This window comes from Saimiri boliviensis, chromosome 1 (assembly GCF_048565385.1).
Source record: "Saimiri boliviensis isolate mSaiBol1 chromosome 1, mSaiBol1.pri, whole genome shotgun sequence".
NCBI lineage: Eukaryota > Metazoa > Chordata > Mammalia > Primates > Cebidae > Saimiri > Saimiri boliviensis.
Window position 1 is genome coordinate 171026849 of NC_133449.1, and position 13216 is coordinate 171040064.

Sequence of the window (13216 nt, forward strand, 5' to 3'; positions counted from 1 at the left end):
CTAATGTAAAGCAATTTAGCTCTTCCCAATATGGATATCTTTACCCCTCACCTCTCCATTAGCATAAAACCATCACCAGATTCCCCTTTCTTAAAGTAAAACTAAGAGATAATGAATTTTTTCTTTCACTTATTTTTTTCTAAGCACTTCCTAAGTTATGTACTTCATTTAGCATAGGAGACAATAATTACATACTAGTGGCTTCCACTTCACTGCACAGATAGTCATTTGTATTGTCAATCTTAGGTGGGCAGAATTTCGTTTCTCCTTGTCTCGATTTCTTCCAGTGGAGGTCCCCATTTGCCTCTGATTGTGGGGCAATTTCATATTAAGAATGGCTTTTCAGGTCAGGCATGGTGGCTCATGCCTGTAATCCCAGCACTTTGGGAGGTCGAGGTGGGTGGATCACCTGAGGTCAAGAGTTCAAGACCAGCCTGGCCAACATGGCAAAACCTGTCTCTACTAAAAATACAAAAATTAGCTGGGCATGATGGTGCACACCTGTAGTTCCAGCTACTTGGGAGGCTGAGCCAGGAGAATCACTTGAACCTGGGAGGCAGCAGTTGCAGTGAGCCAAGATTGTGCCATTGCACTCCAGCCTGGATGACAAAGTGAGACTCTGTCTCAAAAAAAAAGAAAAGAAAAGAAAAAAAAAAAGAATGGCCTTCCTTCCAGATCCACCTGGATTCTAGATCATGTGCATATGAGCCATGTAGCCCAGACTTCATCACTGTGGAGTTCTCACTGGCTAAATGCCCTCAGCCAGAGCGCAGCAGGTCCTCAGAGGCCCTCCCTCCCGACCACGGTGTACCTGCCGTTACACAAGGCCATACCTCTGCTTTCTGCCTGCTCCTCTCAGTGAGAGGGACCATGATGAGGGTGCCTATACTGATGTCAGATGGCTCCCAAAACCTTTCGGTTCAGGTCCACACAACTGAAAACCTGAAGGAGACATGTAGACTCCTGAAAATAAGCCTGGAATCAACATGGCACTGAGACCATGGTAGCTGGGATTTATGACTCAGCTGAAACACACAAAAAATGAAATCCCTTTTTGTTGCTAAAGGAAACCCCAGGGCATGAAAAGCCCTTATTTTAAACTTTATTTACAATTTACCTATGCTTTGAGCAGTAGTTGGTCCAAAGTTCCTTGCCAATCCGCTTTTTGTTAAAGGATAGAACTAAAGGAAATATATGACGTGATACAACCAGAAGGCAGCAACCTTAGCAGGCCCTTGGAGATTTATACAAATTGCTCTAATAAGTGAATCCATTAACTAAGTGAAATCAGGCATTAAGTGTAACGGAAATTTATAAGCTCTGCTTCTTGTTACTATTTCTTTTTACTGGCTGTCAGAGGAGGGGATTATGTGTGCTGTGTTGGGAAATTGAGAAGATCAAGCCCAGTGAACTCCAGCTCATCGTTGTACATGACGCCCAGCCCTTTGAGATTTGGGGCACTGATGAGATTTTAGGAAATCCAGAGGATTTTTAAAATTCATCTGTGACACCCACGATAGAGGAACAGCAAGGCTATTGGAACATCCATGTTAAGGCTGACATTCTTTTTCAGCTGTGGTTCTGGAAGACCTGAACTCTGACAGGTGAACGGGATGTGGATAGGAAGCAACCATTTTGGCTCTAGGAAACTAGCGAGTCATTCACTCCTTCTGAGATGTTTCCTCTGGTAATTCTCATCCTGCCTCTCACACAGTTGTCTGAAGGATTAAATGGGTACAGTATTCTTATAGCACTTGAAAAATGGGACCTGGTCTATAGGAGGTAATAGTAATTGGTTATGTTGAACCAGTTGGAGCCTGGTGGATCTAAGTCAGCTGTGATTAAATGTTTAATTTAAAATAATTTTTTAATTGCTTTGAAAATGTAAGTTTTTCATTCCTATATTTGATGGAAATGAGCTAAGCTCCTCCCCCTGTGACTTAAGCCGTAAACAGAGCACACAAGATGAAGGAGGCAGAGGTGAGCCATGGTTATGTAAGAAAAAAATCTTGGTCTGCATTTCAGACTCAGTTCTGAGCTTATCAACAGTTAATATAGTGACAGTTATTATGTAGCTATTGTAGTTATTTGTGAAGCCCATTACTTCCAGGAGACATCTATGCTCAGCTTGGCCCTGACAACTAAGCTGGAAGGAAAGACTGTGGTGTGTTAGGAATCAAAGGAAGGCGAACAATGACATTTATTTTTTAGTTTTGTTTTTGATCCCTGTCACTGTGTAGGCAATGTAGAATACTCACGAAGGAGGATGTTTTGCAAAGCGTATAAAGCCACTGAAGGTAGATGTGTAGACAGACACCTGCTAAGGTGATAACTGGATATATCCTCAAACCCAGCATGTACAAAGCAGGCCTCAGCTTCGGTCCCAAATAGGCTCTAAGTCCCTGCTCCCTGTCACTATGAGTGGCATCACCCAAAAGTCTTAACTCTTCCTTAGAGGTATTAACTTTAAATCTTGTTAAGTCAAATATACATATTAAATGTTAAAGGTAACGACTAAAAGAAAAAGAATGTATTTAGTCCAACCAGCACTGGTAGGGGTAAGAGAGATAAGGTGGAATAAGTAACACTATGCTTATCTTGACCATGACCAGCCTGATCAACATGGAGAACCCCTATCTCTACTAAAAATACAAAAAATTAGCTGGGTGTGGTGGTGCATGCCTGTAATCTCTGCTACTCGGGAGGCAGAGGTTGTGGTGAGCCAAGATCACGACATTGCACTCCAGTGTAGGCAACAAGAGTGAAACTCTATCTCAAACCAACCAAACAAACAAACAAAGCTGTGCTTATCCAAAATAATCCAGAAAAAGGAAAAGAGAAAATAAAGTCAAAAAATTGCTCAAAATTAGGTGGACAAAATAAATACAAATATATTTATAATCACAATAAATGTAAATGTGCTAAATTTACTAGCTACTGGTTAAAAAAAATCCGTCTGCACTCCGATTACAAGAGACACATTTAAAACATAATAACATAGGAAGGTTAAAAGTAAAAGAATGAAAAATAGGTACCAGAAAAATGTTAACAAAAAATTAAAAATTCGTGTGGCTATATTAATATCAGATAAAATAGATCTAAGAATGACTAAAGATAAAAGGGATTGCCACATAATACGCGGATTAATTCAACAGAAAGATAAATTTCAAACATGTATATACCTAATGACATTGCCTCAAAATACATAAAACAAAAATTGACAAATATGTAAAGAGAAGATGACAAATCCACAGTGGTGGTGGGAGATTTTATGATACATTTCTGTCATAAATGATAGAGCAAACAGATACCAAATATGAATAAGTATGTAGAGGACTGAAATACACAACTCGTAAACTTGATTGATGAGTGTATAGAAGAACCTTGCACCCAACAATGAAGTGAACGTCATTCTTATCAAGGACACAAGGAACATTTACAAAAGTTGACTGTGTACCAGGTCATAAGGCAAGACAACTCAATAGAAGAATTTGTTTCATTCAGACTATTCTCTGGGCAGAATAGAAATCACTCCCACCCATTCAGTTGCTGACAATGCCCTTTCGGTTTTACCTGTTTAGTGCCTCCTAGAGCCACCCTGTTTTCTCCAGCCTCACTGCTGTTGCCTCAGCACAGACCCAGCACCTGTCTCACCTGGGCTGCTGCAGCAGGTCTTGCCTTTCCAGCACTGCCTTCTTTCGATCCACTGTCAATCCTGCTGCTAGTGACCATTCTAACTCATCACTCCCCTGCTGGTGATCTTTGACTGGGTCAGTGATTTCCTGCTACCTTTCAAGATAAAACCCAGACTCCTGCCATGACCTGTGAGGCTCTCATCATTTGGCCCCTTCTTAACCTTGTGACTTTTTCTTTGATTGGCATCTTTTTATAGTCCCCCTACACCCTCACACTCACCCAAACATTCGCCTTCTGCCAACAGCATTCTCTCTCTCTCTCTCCTTTCCCCCACCCTTTCGCCATGGTCTGGCTAAGTCACACTCACCCTTCAAAAATTTAGCTGGATAGTTCCATCTCGAGCAAGCCTAATTTGGACATGTGACCCAACCCTAAGCTCCCTACTCTTTCTTTGTACCACATATCCCAGTTTAGATGCTTTGATTCTGCTGTGCTCTCATGACGGAATTTCCTTTACTTCACTGTAACAATGCATTGGTGTAATTCCCATCTATATCCCCATGCCTAAACTCTTCAGTGATTTCCCGTTGCTCTGGAACAGAAACAAAAGCCTTGCTGTGGCCTGCAGGATTCTGGGAGGTTCAGCCCTTACTCCCCCTCTGCCTCACTTCCTACCATGTCTCCCTCCAAACTGGCCTTCCATTTCCTGATTCCCTCCCACCCTAGGACCTTTGCCCATGCTGTTCCCTCTGGAGTGGTGTTCCTCTCTTTCTCTCTACCCTACCCTCCTGGTTAAATCCTAGTTTTTCTTCAAATCCTAGTTCAACTCTCAATTCCTCATGAAAGCCTTTCCTGTCTTCCCTGAACTGAGTCAGGTTCCTCCAGTTCTCATAGGACCATTTAACATTTCTTCATAGCTCTTACTACCAGTGTTGAATTACACATTCACTTTTGTGATTATTTAATTAATGTCTCTTCTCATGACTGGACCGTCAGCTCCATGACAGTACAAACCAATCGGTCTTGCTCACAGTGGTATCCCAGTGCCTGGCAAAATGCCTGGCACCTAATGGTGCCTAATTTGATAAACATTTGTTGAATGAGCAAATGCATGTAATTTAACTGCTTGACTGACTCCTTCATTAGCCTCTGAGGCCCTGCAACATAAACTATGCCTTTTCTTTCCATATTTAGCATTGAGCAAATACCTATGCATAATTGGTGTCCTGTGAATTCTTGTTGATTGAAGGCCAGTCCTTTCTCAGGAGCCTCTCCTGGAACATCTTATCAGATGACCTAATTAGCAGGTGATGTCCTACAGGTATTGACAAAGAAGCTAAGCCAAGAGCCTAAATGTATTTTAATTGGATTTTAATTAGGCCAGAATACCCTGCCTTTGGTTAAAGACAGGCTCCAACCCTGTTCCCATCTTGTAATAATACTTCCTTGTTTCTTTAAAGGAAATACTGTGGAAATTAAGGATCTCAGAAAGGAAGTGATCAGCTCCTTTAGTCTCAAGTCTGACCTTATCTAACCAAGAAAAATATTTGTAGGGCCTGGAAAAAAAAATCCAGGTTTTGTTATTTCTGCCAAGGCATGTTAGGCTGGCAGGGACCCACCTCACACTCCCTGGTGAAGGAAAGTTTGCCTGAAGAAAGGGAGACAGTGTTCTTTGCTTTCTGCTTCTCCTACTCCACCCTCCATGATCTGTACTGGGTCTGAGGTAGGAGTGTAGCCACAGCTGACTAGCCTGGGCTAGCATCTCAGCATGCTGCCCGCAAACCAGTTCTGTTCCATGAGCTGAAATCTCATCTTCCGTGACTGACAGTAAACTGTGGACTTGACTATGAGATGAACTTGACAGTGGTGTGCAGGAGACAGCTCCTACAAGTTCAAAAACCAATTATTAAATATTCAGGAATTTTACTATTATTAAACCATTAGTAGCTTGAAATCAACCCTGGTGAGAGTATTTATAGTATAGAAATTGGCGAATGCCAGGGCTTTTAAAATTCTTATGTTTTCCCCTTCTGATAGCTGGTTTACCCAGCATACTACTAAACTTGGGTTTGAGTCCTGGTTGACACTCACTAGCAAATGATTCATTCTCAGCACCCCAGTTTCCTCATCTGCAACATGGAGCTGCATAACAGTAGCTACTGCGCAGCGTTACTGTCATCTCAGCGCTTGAGAACGTGTAAGCATTTGACAGATGTTAGCTTATTACCAGCTATGTACCCTGTTTGTCAGTTTTGCGAATCATCTGCTATTGATTTAGGATTGAACAAACTTGATTTATCATATTTAGAAATATTTTGTCGTTTAATTTTTTTTTTTTTTTTTTTTTGAGATAGGGTCTTGAGGTCCAGGCTGGAGTGCAGAGTGTGGTGGTACACTCATGCTCACTGTAGGCTCAAATTTCTGGGCTCAAGCTATCCTCCCACCTCAGCCTCTCAAGTAGCTGGGACTATAGGCATGGGTCACCATGCCTGGCTAGCCTTTTTTTTTTTTGAGACAGAGTTTCACTTTTGCTGCCCAGGCTGCAGTGCAGTGGTACAATCTCAGCTCACTGCAACCTCCACCTCCTGAGTTCAAGCGATTCTCCGACCTCAGCCTTCTAAGTAGCTGGGACTACAGGCACCCACCACCATGCTGGACTAATTTTTTTGTAATTTTATTAGAGACAGGGTTTCAACCTGTTGGCCAGGCTGGTCTTGAACTCCAGACCTCATCAGGTGATCTGCCTGCCTCGACCCCCCGCCAAAATGCTGGAATTACAGGTGGAGCCACTATGCCTGGCTGCCTGGCTAACTTTTAAAAATTTTTTGTAGAGATTGGGGGGTCTCACTCTGTTACCCAGGCTGGTCTTGAACTTCTGGGCTCAAACAATCCTCCTGCCTTGGCTTCACAAAGTGCTGGGATTACAGGCGTGAGCCATCATGCCTGGCCCATTTAGAAATACTTTAGCAACATTCAAAACATACCATGTTCTAAGTGATAGGTTAGAACATTCCATTGTCACTTATGTGCAATGATGCACTCCTCATTTGCTTTGGTGCTCAATACGATGTGCTAGTGATGAGTTTTCAGTATACGTCATCTGTTCAGGATGACAGAGAACCTACAGGCTTAATAGTCTTTCTCTTCTGTTCTTTAATTTAGAATACTTTTAATTCTAAAGACTCCCCACGTCACTGAGAATAAACTCTCTCCTGGTTTCCAGAATCAAATATTATTTGAGGGAGATCAAGATGTCACATACTCTAGATGTCAGCAACTTCTACTCAGTGCCTGTCATGGGCAGAATGCTGCAGATGTCCTGGAAATTCAAAAAAGAAAAGAAAGACCTGAGATCCTTTTTGTTTTGTTTTTTTTTTTTTTTGAGACCAAGTTTCACTCTTGTTGCCCAGGCTGGAGTGCAATGGTATGGTAGTGGATCACCGCAACCTGTACCTCCCGGGTTCAAGCGATCCTCCTGCCTCAGCCTCCTGAGTGGCTGGGATTATAGGTGTGAGCCACCACGCCCAGCCAGACCTGAGATCCTTAATCCACAGTTCTGAAATTCAAAAAGCTCTGAAAGCTATAAGTTCTTTCTATCTATTAATCTATTAGATTGTGGCAAAACCTGGCCCAAACTGTTCTGAGACTTAAAGTCTATTTATTCTGCTTTGTGTTAATAATGCTTATATAATTTGGTGCAGTTGCTAATGTGTTTGATTCTAGGGTACTGTCCCAGACTCCACTGGAGTTGTTCCATGATATACAATGTATGAACCATACTACCTTTCTAAAATTACCCAAATTCTGGATTCTGAAACATATCTAGCCCAAAGCTTTTCAAATAAGGCATTATGGGTTGGTAGGAGAAATCAGTTACTGCCTTTAAGGAGTTTACAATCTAGCCATACCAGACTCATCAAGCTGTGTTTCAGATGAGAGGGACATAGATGCTTGGAGCTAGTGTAACTGGCAGGAAGTGAGGGCTGTTATCTGCTCCAGCTGTGTCACCAAACAGCTCAATCCCAGCCCCAGCTTGCATACTTCTTAACAAAGAGAAGTACAAACACACACACACACACACACACACACAGATATACACATGCGCACACACATATGCACGCACACATGCACACACATACACACACGTGTGCACACACATCCCCACGGGTGTCCTCCCATATCCTTTATTTCTTTCCTTGATTCTGATCTTTTTTCTCTGCAGTCTGGCTTATTCACCCACAAAACACTCCCCCTCATAGAGCATCATTCAGTTGGAGGTTAGGAATTCTTTTAAGTGCTTAGAGAAAACAGCATCCACTCCAAAAGAAAAAACAGAGTGCTCCCTGGTGCAATGGCATGCTCTGCCGGCCCCCATCCTGTCTGAACTTTAATGGTACACCATGGTCCAAACTGTCCTGCCGGCCCTGGGCCATCCTAAAGACCTGCACACATCTTAAATGGAAATATCCTTCCTGCAGACGGACACATTAAAGTCCCAGGGCTTTGCGCCAAATGCAAAGTGATTCTGCAGGGGCTCTGGCAGCCCTCCGCTGCCTCCTTTAGCCGTCTCTTACTGATGTGTCTCCAAAAATCTTTTGAATCTGTTGTGCAAGTTACAATTTCCAGAACCAGCCCAGCAACAACATTCCTTTCTCGAAATCAGCAAACCTTCCAGCTTTTAGAAAGATGGTCTGTTTGCTGCATCTTTTTTTTTTTTTCTTCCCTTTTGACCTAGACAATTCAGCTTCTCCAGACGCAGTCTTTTGAAGGATGTGTTTGTTTTCTCTTTAGAAATGCTGAGGACCTGCCCTACCATTTGTCACTCAATAGCTGACTCTGGACATACCTGTAAATAATAAAATATGTCTACAAATAATTATACAGTGACCCTTTTTGAACATTTACTGTGTGCCAGATATGGTTTTAAGCACATTACATTAATTAATCCTCAAAACGATTCTGTTAGGAAAGTATTGCATTTTTTGTTTTGGCTAGGAGGGAGATGCATAGAATAATATTCTCTATGTAATCACCTCCCCTAGCCTGTTTTAATGCCCCAAAGTTCCAAAGTTGAGCGAACAGAAAAGGGAAGCTGCCCTCGACTGAACTCAGGGCATTGCTTGAGTTTCCCATTTGGCAGCTAAGGGCAGTGAGGCTCAAAGTTTAGGTCATTTTTCTAAGGTCATATCAGTAAATATTAAGAATAATGGCAAAACACAATTGCTTTTGCACCAAGCTAAAACATGTTGGAACTGAGATCGGAAGGTAGAGTTTGCTGACTCCAGAGTCTGCTCTCTTCATTGCCGAATAAATGTGGATAAGAGAATAAAATGCCCCTTGAACTGAGTGACCCTCGAGCTTCTCTGTTCTTTGTTCTCTGTCAGCCCCTGTAGCGTGTATAGCCCGTTCATTCATGCTCTAAAGGAGATATCTGTTTTGACTGAATGCAATGTTGCAAGTTCCTCCCCTTTGGCCTGTCCTCTTCACTGGGGGACTTTCCTGATTGTCACCCTGTAGCCTGTGAGACCATCTTGGCCCTTGTCAGGGCAGTCCTTGGTCATTGCAGATGAAGGGCAGGGGAGAGGCCAGAGATGACTTCAGACTGGGTGGGAAATGTCATGAAAATGGAAATTCTCACAACCTGAGAGTCGTAGACCTGGATTTGGGTTTCTGCTGTGTCGTTAAGTTCTTGCAAACCAGGCAAGTCATGTAAGCTTTCTGGACCCCAGTTGTCTTCTCTGTAAAATGAAGCTGTTAAGAGTGCTGATCTCATTACAGCACCATGAGAAAGGAGCAGGACAAGGCCTGGGAGGGACCTTGCCTAGCTGAGTGCTAGGAAAGCCAGCTCTCGTTATCCTTGTTAATATGAACCTGTGTTTAGTGGGTTGATATCTGAACTTTGATCGCAGTTGGGGTTTCACTGAGAATTTGGTGTGAATAAACAAGCTTCTCTGGATAGGTATGGTGTAGATACCATACCTGTATCAGGTACTTCATAATCACTTTGTATTTGCTGTTCCTCCATCATATGGGCTAGATGAACACCTCCCCTTTTTCTCCAGCCAAGAGAAGTGTGTTGCAGAGAGGCTGGACAGCTTACCAAAGCAAATCTGAGGCTTAGTCAAAAATAAAACCCTCAATCCCAAAACATCAGTTTATAATGTCATCCCCATTTCCAAGGGTCTCAGGCTCCCTCAAAACATTAAAAAATAAAAAGGACGAAGCTCACATTTCTGCCAGACAGACGATATCCAGGCATCTCTGGAAGAACAGTTAGCAATCCCAGCATGAGGCTTTGTGTATTAAGGTGCTTGGATACGAAGAAGGAATGTAAACCCCGTGGAGCTCGTTTCATATGTCAGAGTCTATTCTGGATCTTGAAAGGGGGCCATGGAGGCCCCAGCATGCCCCAAGCACTATGCAGGAAGCAGGCAGGGGAGCAGGACCCAGGATTTGCAAACGGATCCAGTTGGTGTCATAGTCAAAGGGCAAGAAGAAAACAGTCACTTGCCCCAGTGCCTGCCTTCCAGGGCCGAGTTTTTGCAGAGCCTACACTAGGACAAAGTAAAACTTGTTTCTTTTTGCATTCTTTCTTTTTAAGGATGTGCCCTATTTTTAGAGGTTCCATATACTTGCCAACTCCCTTTGATCCCACACAAACAGTCGGAAAGGAACCATTCTCCCGTTTGCACTGTTTGCCCCGTTGCAACACCACCGATGGCTCTCATGGTTCTGTGACCACATCACTGGTATTCTACACCTGGCTCCACTCACAGCCCAGCTGTTGGCAGGAAAAGGAATCCTCCTTTATGGAAAGGAGATGGAGCAAGAGAACATCACCAAAGGCCCCAGGACAGGACTGGTGTCTAATAAGGGAGGAAAGGGCTTGGAGGTGAGTTGAAATCTTGAATCTAAGAAGCTATACTAAGAGATAAGTCTGCCTTGGTATCTAGCACCTTAAGGAAGGTGGACTTTGCAGTCAAGATGCCATTTATCAGAAAAATCATGAGGTTAGAGGTAGTTGCCGATAACTATGACAGTAGTTTGACTCATCCCTCAAACGTGGCCTCTCATGGGAGTTTTCTTTAACTTTGGCAGGTAGCTCAAAGCATGGTTTGCTTTTATCCCTTCAACTCCTCGAGGTTTCTCTCCTCGTTTCTTTTTTTCTAGCTGACCTTTCAGAGCCATTTATATCCTTCATGTCCACTGCCCCCTGTCATGTTTAGAGATTAAAGACTCACTTTGTTGGGTGGGGTTGTGTGAAAAATGGAGAATTTTAAAGTTATTGGCCTTTGAAAGCAGATTAGGCAACAAGACGTAAGGAGGAACGTCAGAGCGACTTCTCGTTGCTTCTTGGAGCTGCCATCTTTCCGCACATAATTCCTCTTCACGTTCAAGATCCTGCATTCCTTGGCTCCTCCTTGGCATTGTCAGGTTCAATGGGCTCTTATGAAATTTGATAAATCTAGACATTTAGATAGGCCCCTGGGGTGGGGCAGACAGAGGCCAGAACATTTCCTAGTGTTTCATGATACTGTACTCTTGAACCCTCAGTCGTGAGAATAACTTTTATATAGATCTGTTCAAAACTTCTCAGTTATTAGATTGTAAAATGTTATGCTATGTAGGAAGTTTGATAGATTTCATTTGCGAAAATCATTTTTCTGTAGGTAACAGGGTCTTGCTCTGTTGCCCAGGCATGAGTGCAGTGGCACAAACACAGCTCACTGTACCCTCAAACTCCTGGGCTCAAGTGATCCTCTTGCCCAGCCTCCTGAGTAGCTGGGACTACAGGCACATACCACCATGACCAGCTAATTAAAAACAAAGAATTTTTTTTTTTTTTTTTTTTCCAGTAGAGACAAGGTCTTGCTATGTTGCCCAGGCTGGTTTTGAACTCCTGGCCTTAAGCGATCCTTCCACCTTGGCCTCCTAAAGTTCTGGGATTATAGACATGAGCCACTGTGCTGTACTGCAAAAATTTTCATTAACACATAACATTTCTAGGCAGAGTATTTGCCTCAGAGTCCAATTACATTAGGCCCAGCCTATCTAAGGGAGCCCTCCTAACTTCCTTGTTCTCTGTCTCAGACCGAAATGGGTTTCTTTCATGGCATTTATGATAATTTAGAATTGTATTTACTTTTTTGTTTGTTATTATCTGTCTCACTCCACACAAGTGTACATGCACACTAATGTAAGCCTCATGGGGGCACATTTCAAGTTTGTTTTGCTTAACATTATCACGGTTATTCATCCTCTTTATTAATATTATTTTATATTTTGTTCATCACAAATATTTTGCATTCAATTGGATTTTGGAAAAATACTGCATTAGGCCGGGCTCGGTGGCTCACACCTGTAATTCCAGCACTTTGGGAGGCCGAGGCAGGCAGATGATGAGGTCAAGAGATCGAGACCATCCTTGCCAACATGGTGAACCCCACTCTCTACTAAAAATACAAAAATTAGCTGGACGTGATGGTGCACGCCTGTAGTCCCAGCTACTCGGGAGGCTGAGGCAGGAGAATTCCTTGAACTTGGGAGGCAGAGATTGCAGTGAGTCGAGATTGCGCCACTGCACTCCAGCCTGGCGCCTGATGACAGAACAAGACTCTGTCTCAAAAAAAAAAAAAAAAAAAAAAAAAAAAAAAAAAAAAAAACTGCATTAAAATGTGATTTATCTTGAGTGCTGAGTACATTTTTACCCAAAGCAAGTGCCTCTCACCCCTCATCCTAGTCCCTGCTATTATCTGGCTGACGTTTCTGAGGTCTGCTAATCAAGCCTTGGGCTGCAGTGAAGGGTCATCACATTTAAATGCTTATTACCAACCCCACTGCCCACAGTGGGTCCCATCCACCAGCAGCTCCTGCGTTACCTTCTGAAATAGCCCCCTCTTTTGTTCTTGGCCCCTTCCCATCACTTTTTTTCTGTTGCCAGGCTGGAGTGCTATGGTGCAATGGAGGCTCACTGCAACCTCTGCCTCCCAGTTTCAAGCAATTTTCCTGCCTCAGCCTCCCGAGTAGCTGGGACTACAGGTGTGTGCCACCACGCCCAGCTACTTTTTGTATTTTAGTGGAGACAGGGTTTCACCATGTTGCCCAGGATGATCTTGATCTCCTGACCTTGTGATCTGCCCGCCTGAGCCTCCCAAAGTGCCAGGATTACAGACAAGAGTCACAACGCCCAGCCCCAACTTTTATACACAGAACCAGAGAGATCTTATAAAGCATATATCAGATTGGCTACTCCCTAGCTTAAAACCTTTCATGATTTTCCATTTCCATGAAGTAAAATTCAGAACCTTACCATGGCCTATGCGACCCTGTATGGTCTGGCCTCACCTACTGCTCCCCTCTCCCTTGCCCTTCTGTTCCAGCCATTGCACATACCCTGGGGTCCTTGAGCCCACTATGGTCTCCTCCACATGGCTGCCTTCCTACAAATTGTTCCCTCTGCAGCAATGCTCTTCCTTAACAGTTTTCCATGGGCAGCTTCCCATCAGAGGGCAGCTAAAGTACCACCTCCTAAGAGATCTTCCCTGGCTCCCCCATCTAAGGTAGTTCCTTCTCTGCCCCC

At 43.3% G+C, this 13216-nt stretch overlaps 1 protein-coding gene, 1 long non-coding RNA gene and 1 other non-coding gene across 6 annotated transcripts in view; 1 reads left to right on the forward strand and 2 right to left on the reverse strand.

The window, feature by feature from the left end:
- LOC141580296 (uncharacterized) overlaps positions 1–13216 on the forward strand; it is a 282711-nt gene that overhangs the window by 234188 nt on the left and 35307 nt on the right. The gene's annotated exons all lie outside the window — the stretch shown is intronic.
- The window catches only part of FGF1 (fibroblast growth factor 1), a 105962-nt gene that overhangs the window by 25617 nt on the left and 67129 nt on the right, over positions 1–13216 (reverse strand). The window lies entirely within an intron of this gene.
- Positions 8619–8755, reverse strand: LOC120365743 (small nucleolar RNA SNORA36 family). The gene has a single exon (XR_005580611.1). It is a non-coding gene; the product is annotated as a small nucleolar RNA SNORA36 family (small nucleolar RNA).